The sequence below is a fragment of the Microcebus murinus genome, chromosome 3 (genome assembly GCF_040939455.1).
Source record: "Microcebus murinus isolate Inina chromosome 3, M.murinus_Inina_mat1.0, whole genome shotgun sequence".
NCBI classification, from domain to species: Eukaryota; Metazoa; Chordata; class Mammalia; order Primates; family Cheirogaleidae; genus Microcebus; species Microcebus murinus.
In genome coordinates, this window is record NC_134106.1 from 518,910 (window position 1) to 525,822 (window position 6,913).

The 6,913-nt window shown below is 48.1% G+C and overlaps 1 long non-coding RNA gene across 1 annotated transcript; it reads right to left on the reverse strand.

The window, feature by feature from the left end:
• Window positions 1-1,464: 1,464 nt before the first annotated feature.
• LOC142870007 (uncharacterized) lies at window positions 1,465-6,435 on the reverse strand. The gene is made up of 2 exons (XR_012918525.1): window positions 6,111-6,435; window positions 1,465-2,819 (listed from the first exon to the last, which is right to left on the reverse strand). It is a non-coding gene; the product is annotated as an uncharacterized LOC142870007 (long non-coding RNA).
• Between the last annotated feature and the right edge of the window lie 478 nt (window positions 6,436-6,913).

The window sequence follows — 6,913 nt, forward strand, 5'->3', positions numbered from 1 at the left end:
AGTATGGGATGGGGGTGGGAGGGGTAGTTTGAGTGGAAACGTTATGTTAAAAACAACATGTTTATAGCAGCACAATTCATAATTGCAAGGCTGTGGAAACAGCCCAAGTGCCCATCAATCCAAGAATGGATTAATAAAATGTGGTATGTGTATACCATGGAGTACTATTCAGCTCTAAGAAACAATGGTGATATAGCACATCTTATATTTTCCTGGTTAGAGCTGGAACCTATACTATTAAGTGAAGTTTCCCAAGAATGGAAAAACAAGCACCAGATATATTCTCCAGCAAACTGGTATTAACTGAGCAGCACCTAAGTGGACACATAGGTACTACAGTAATAGGGTATTGGGCAGGGGGCGGGGGGCGGGTATATACATACATAAAGAGTGAGATGTGCACCATCTGGGGGATGGTCATGCTGGAGACTCAGCCTTGTGGGGGGAGGGGGGAAAGGGCATTTATTGAAACCTTAAAATTTGTACCTCCATAATATGCCGAAATAAAAGAAACAAAACAAAACAAAAAAAACCCCAAAATGTTCCCCAAGAGGATGTAGCTAACCTAGCTAACCACAAATCTCTGGCTTCCGTAACGGGTTGCTTGCTTTGCAGTGCAGTGGTCAGCCCGAGGGGTATAAGCCCCCAGACTGAGAAAGTTCCGGGCTGCTCCCCCTCCCTGCGCGGAGTGGTGACAGCCCCTGCGCAGGAACAGATGAAATTTGGCTGATTGGATTTTGGCGTCCGAGGCCCCTTGGTCCGCTGGTTTATGACTGTACTAAGGATGGACGGAAGTCACACAAGGCACAGCTAGAACTCAGCTGTGAGCCCCAAAGATTCTACTGCTTTATCAGTCCTGTCTTTTCAAGCTTTCCATTTCTTCTTGGTCAATTTTAGTAATATGTATTTTGCTAGAAAAGTATAGTTTTTTTAAAAAAAAATTAAATATGCTATAATATAGTTGCATGTAACATATTTTCATTATTTTCATCTTACCAGTGGTTGTTTTTGTCCCTTTCGAAATGTAGATGATTGTAGTATATTTTATCTTTGAAGATTAAATATTTTCTAATATTTATTAGTTTTGGTACTTTTTAACATTAAATTCTGCTGTTAATTCACAAACTCTTAATTTGGAAATTGGAGTATTACTTCTGATGAGAGAATCTTTCTTTGTAATTTATTTCTACTAAATGACTCCAAATTTCAGATATGAGGGTAAAAGGCTTTTAGCCACAAGGTGGGATTTTTCTCTGTTATACTTTTTTCAGTTTATTGGGAAATTGGGAGGGTAGTCACGGTCGTGCCCTGTGGATGCCTGTGGATCTCGGGGTCTTGTTTTCACTGCTGGGATCCAGCTCAGGCTGTTTAGTTCTAAACCTTCCACGGACCCTTTTTTGTTTGTTTGTTTGTTTGTTTGTTGTCGCGCCCACCTCGCCAGCAAGGAAGACGCGGCAACTGGAGTTCTTCTGACCGTGCTTTATTGGGGGATCCCTTAGGCTACATTTTGCGGAAGACCCAGAAAAGGGGAAGGGCAGTTTCTTATATACACTGCAAAGCAGGAAACTCATATCATTGGTTACATTCGACACACAGGCGCAGAACTTGTTTACCAGCGGGAGAAGCAAGGGCGAGGCACCGGATATCAGCGCCATATTTTAATGGCGTTGTCACCGCGCCCCACAGCTCCCCCTGTTTTATTTAATAAATGAGCACTGAGCAGCCGCTCAGCCCCGTCCTTCGACAGAGCGATCAAGGCTGCAGAGCCTCATAGCCAACAGCTGTCACCTTGCCTCGTGCAATGAGCAGAACTCGGAGGCATGCAAAGGCTGACTGCCAGGCAGACAAAATGGGTAAGGCCTCTGTCTTAGGCTACATGGGTTGCTTCCCCATCATGGCTCAAATCTACGACGCTCAATGATGGGGCCCCATGCATTCCCGTCATGGAGTAACCTTACAGCCAACTCGGGGGGCTGCTGGGGCGATAACAGCGCCCTAGTTCAACATGTTTAGCCAAACCTGTGGGTTTTGCCCAAGCTCTAACGCAGCAAAAGCCTGAATCATCAATATCTGATTACGTTGGTTTTGACGCGCCATTCTGACAATACACATGAGCCCTAATATGGCAATAAGCGCAAGGAGACCTGCCAGGGCGCCCATACCAGCCCATTCTTTAAGATGATTGGCAGCCTGTGAAATCCAGCTAGTTAAACCTTCAGCAACAGCAAGATCAACCTGTGTAGAATTAATATGAATAATGGACTGCTGTAACTCAAGTAACAGTCCCTTAAATCCATGAGACCAATTAGACATTAGGTAATGGGACAGTTGGCGAGACAAGTTTGCTGCACGGGACAAATTATGATAGGGGATGGAGGTAACACATAAACCGGGCCACCGCTGCTCGCATCCCAGCTGCACAAGCTGCAATAACGAGTCCACTAGTTCTTGGACTAAGTCCACTCTTTGATTAATGATCGTAATTCCTCCTTTAAGCTGCGAGTTGACATTCAAAGCAAAGTGACCCTGGGATAGTAATGTTTGCGCTATGGGAAAAGTTTGCCTGGTCGGGGTCGAAAGGAACATAAGGCAGGTCCAGTGAGATGTTGGTGGTGAGGAAACGAGGAAAGACGGTGGAGTCATGGCGGATCGGCATCGGCATCGGGAAGACGTCCATCACCGCCCACCTGGGCTCCGCCCCGGACCCCGTCATCATCAGGTCCATCAGCAGGCTCAGCCACAACAGGCTCATCGTCGCTGGGATCTGGGCGGACTAGTCTGGTCAGCCGGGCTGGTACCCAAACAGGGTTCTCTTGGTCCTGTGGGAAAACACAAACAGATCCCCTGGATCTGGCCACTACCGGATCCGGGCCTTTCCACTGGTTAGACAACACATCCTTCCACTTTACCAGCTCCTTCTTAGGCTGTCCAGGTGCAACATGCCTGTCAGCGGCGGAGCGCCCTCTGGCGTCTAGATTCAAAAAATTCAAAGTAAAGAGAGCAAGGGAAAGGCGTCCTTATGGTGCTATTGCCGGTAAGGCATCTCCCCCTTTTTGTTTTTGCAGATACATTTTGAGTGTGCCATGGGCACGTTCCACAATGCCTTGCGCTTGAGGGTTGTAGGGAAGACCGGTGCGGTGCTCCACACCCAAGCGAGTGCAAAATTGTTGAAAAGCTTTGGAAGCATAGGCTGGGCCATTATCAGTTTTGACAATCTGGGGTTTACCCCAGGCTGCCCAAGCCTCTAGGCAGTGGGTAATTACCTGACTGGCCTTTTCCCCAGGCAGAGGAGTAGCATGAAGGACACCTGAGCAGGTATCAATAGAAACGTGCACATACTGTAATTTGCCAAATGAAGGAATGTGGGTGACATCCATCTGCCAAAGTTGCAGTGGGCGCAACCCTCGGGGGTTAACCCCAGTGTGAGTAACAGAACGAAAGGGAGCGCAAGGTGCGCACTGCAGAACTATGTCACGAGACTCAGCGCGAGAGATGTTGAACTTGAGGCGCAGAGTTTCGGCTGGCACGTGATACAACTTGTGAAACTCAGTAGCAGCAACAAGCGGGTCTGCTACCCAGAGGGCCCGAGTGGCGCGGTCTGCCAAGTTGTTCTTTGCCACCATGGGTCCTGGCAGCAGAGAATGGGCTCTGATGTGCTGAATAGAAAATGGGTTTTCCCTGTTTAGAATAGTATTCCTAATTTCTGTAAATACAGAAAAGACTGTACTTTTGGCAAGAATGTGAAAGGAGTTTTCTAACTGTTTAACTGCGTTGACCACATAAAAGGAGTCTGAGATGATGTTGATAGGTTCAGTGATAGTACTGAGAACCAGACCGACTATGGCACACTCTACTAGCTGAGGAGAAGAATAGTCAAACTGTTTTGTATACACCTTGTCTTGAATGACATAGCTCCCAATACCTGTCTTAGAGCCATCGGTATACACATCCAAGGCATCAACCAAAGGTAACAGTGACGTTACTCTTGGAAAAATGAGCTCGTTTCTCATTGCAAACTGCAGTAAGGCATGTCTGGGATAATGGTTGTCAATGCTCCCTGGGAAAGTACATCTTAATATGGCCCATACATCAAGAGTGGCACATAAGGTGTTTACCTGATTGGCAGTATATGGACAGATCAGGCTATCAGGAAAGCGTCCGAAATGAGAAACAGTTAAGTTAATACCCTTTAATGCTATCTCAGCCACACAGGTAGGATAATGGCCAATCACTTTTCCTGGAGAGGCTTGAGGATGCACCCATAAAAGGGGACCATCCTGCCAAAGCACTGCCGTAGGAAGCATAGGAGAAGGGAGTACACAGAGGGAGAAAGGATCATGGTGTTGAATGCGCACTAGTTGCGCCCTTTGAATTGCTTCTTCTACCTTATGAAGAGCCTTAAGGGCCTCAGGAGTCAAAGTTCTAGGAGACGTGATGTGTGAGTCTCCCTCTAGAATCTGAAATAATGGCTTCAGCTCTGCTGTGGTAAGACATAAAAAAGGTCGAAGCCAATTGATATCTCCTAGCAGTTTCTGAAAATCGTTTAAGGTCTTCAAGGCATTTCTTCGGATGGACAGTCTTTGGGGCACAATCTTGTCAGGGAGAATATCACTGCCAAGAAACGTGCCTACCTCTCCCTCTTGCACCTTTTCAGGGGCAATCAACAAGCCTTTTCTTTTCAAGTGAGCCTGAAGGGATGCGTAAGCTTGGCGAAGCGTGCCTTCATCACGATGACATAAGAGAATGTCATCCATGTAGTGAATAATCTTTACCTTTGAAAACTTCTGCCTAACCGGCTGGATAGCTGAGGCCACATAAAGTTGGCACATAGTGGGACTGTTAGCCATGCCCTGAGGCAAAACCTGCCATTGATATCTTGCATCAGGCTGCTCGTGGTTTGTGGAGGGCAGCGTGAATGCAAATCTGTTCTTATCCTGCGGATGCAGAGGAATAGAGAAAAAACAGTCTTTGATGTCTATAATAATAAGGCTCCAACGTTTAGGCAATGCTGAGAGAAGGGGCAATCCTCTTTGAACAGGCCCCATAAGCTGCATCTGGGCATTAATTGCTCTAAGGTCATGCAACAGTCTCCATTTACCAGACTTCTTTTTAATTACAAAAATAGGAGTATTCCAAGGAGATTGAGAGGGTTCAAGATGTCCAAGAGTAAGCTGTTCTTGTACTAAATCACGGGCAGCATGTAACTTCTCTTTAGGCAAGGGCCACTGAGGCACCCACACCGGCTCGTCTGTTTTCCAGGGTATGGGCAGAAGCTCCTCAGTGGCGAGCGGCCCCTAAGAAAACCCAGCCCTTCCCAAGGCGGGGCATGCGGAGGTGGGCGGTACCGCTCACAACCTGCCGCTTTCTGAAAAACTGGTTTCTCTTTCTTTTTTAGTTTCTCATTTGACTCTGGGCTATACGGGGGCGGCCACTTAGTACCTCCGCCCGCTGCACCTGGAGCAGTTTCAGGAGCGATCTGTGTCGCCTCCTGCGTATTGAGTCGCCGGAGCTCCCTCCTTAAGTCAGCGAAAGTAGGGCACGGAGGGTCTCCTCCCTCGGAGTCAGAAGACTCGGACGAGGACCCAGACTTGTCAGAGTGAGGCTCAAAGTGCAAGTCTGGAAACTGTGGTACCGGGGGCAGGGGCGTGGCCAATGCCCCTGAGCTAGTCCCCCACCTTTGTTGCTTGTTTCGCAACTTCTCCTTATCACTCCTCGCTGCAGCACCTCTCCCACATCCTCCTTCTGAACACTCGGACTGAACCTCCGCTAATTGCTCTGCAGCACTCTGAGAACCGAGAGGATCACATTTCAAACAATCTAAAATCAGCCTATAAAGCAGAAGCACACCGGGTTTTAAATCTGATGCTTCCTTAAGATCTATCCCCAGCTTTTTCCAGGACGCTATCGTCAGCGAACCAGAGCCTAAAAACCAAGGAGCAACCCGGTCCACTTCCTTCAAAAAATTCTTTAAATCACGTTTCTCAATGTGAATCCTATTACTAGATAAAAGATTCTTCAGAGGCCACACAAAGCGCCGAAGCGGTATGTTGCCCATAGTGACTTGGGGAAAGGGAGAGAACGGCCGTCCCGCACGTCAGTTCTGAACTCACCTCCTAATGAGGTCGTCTCCGCTGGTGCTTCAAGGTTGTTTCGTTATCCCGGGTTTCGGCACCACTTGTCGCGCCCACCTCGCCAGCAAGGAAGACGCGGCAACTGGAGTTCTTCTGACCGTGCTTTATTGGGGGATCCCTTAGGCTACATTTTGCGGAAGACCCAGAAAAGGGGAAGGGCAGTTTCTTATACACACTGCAAAGCAGGAAACTCATATCATTGGTTACATTCGACACACAGGCGCAGAACTTGTTTACCAGCGGGAGAAGCAAGGGCGAGGCACCGGATATCAGCGCCATATTTTAATGGCGTTGTCACCGCGCCCCACAGTTTGTTTGTTTGAGACAGAGTCTCGCTTTGTTGCCCAGGCTAGAGTGAGTGCCGTGGCGTCAGCCTAGCTCACAGCAACCTCAAACTTCTGGGCTCAGGCGATCCTCCTGCCTCAGCCTCCCGAGTAGCTGGGACTATAGGCATGCGCCACCATGCCTGGCCAATTTTTTCTATATATATTTTTAGTTGGCCAATTAATTTCTACTTTTAGTCGAGACGGGGTCTCGCTCTTGCTCAGGCTGGTTTTGAAGTCCTGACCTTGAGTGATCAGCCCGCTGCTATAAACTTTTAAAGTGCTTTCAATTGTCAGTCAGGGGCTTGCGACAGCAGAGAGCAGCCGGGACGGCAGCATGTTGGGTTCTTTGGTGCCACCAAGTGCTCTGCAGTCTCAGCCTCCAGGAACACAGACACCGTCACCTTGTAAGTGCAGACACCCACACGCCAGACTTTGCAGTGGACACAGCACACAGTA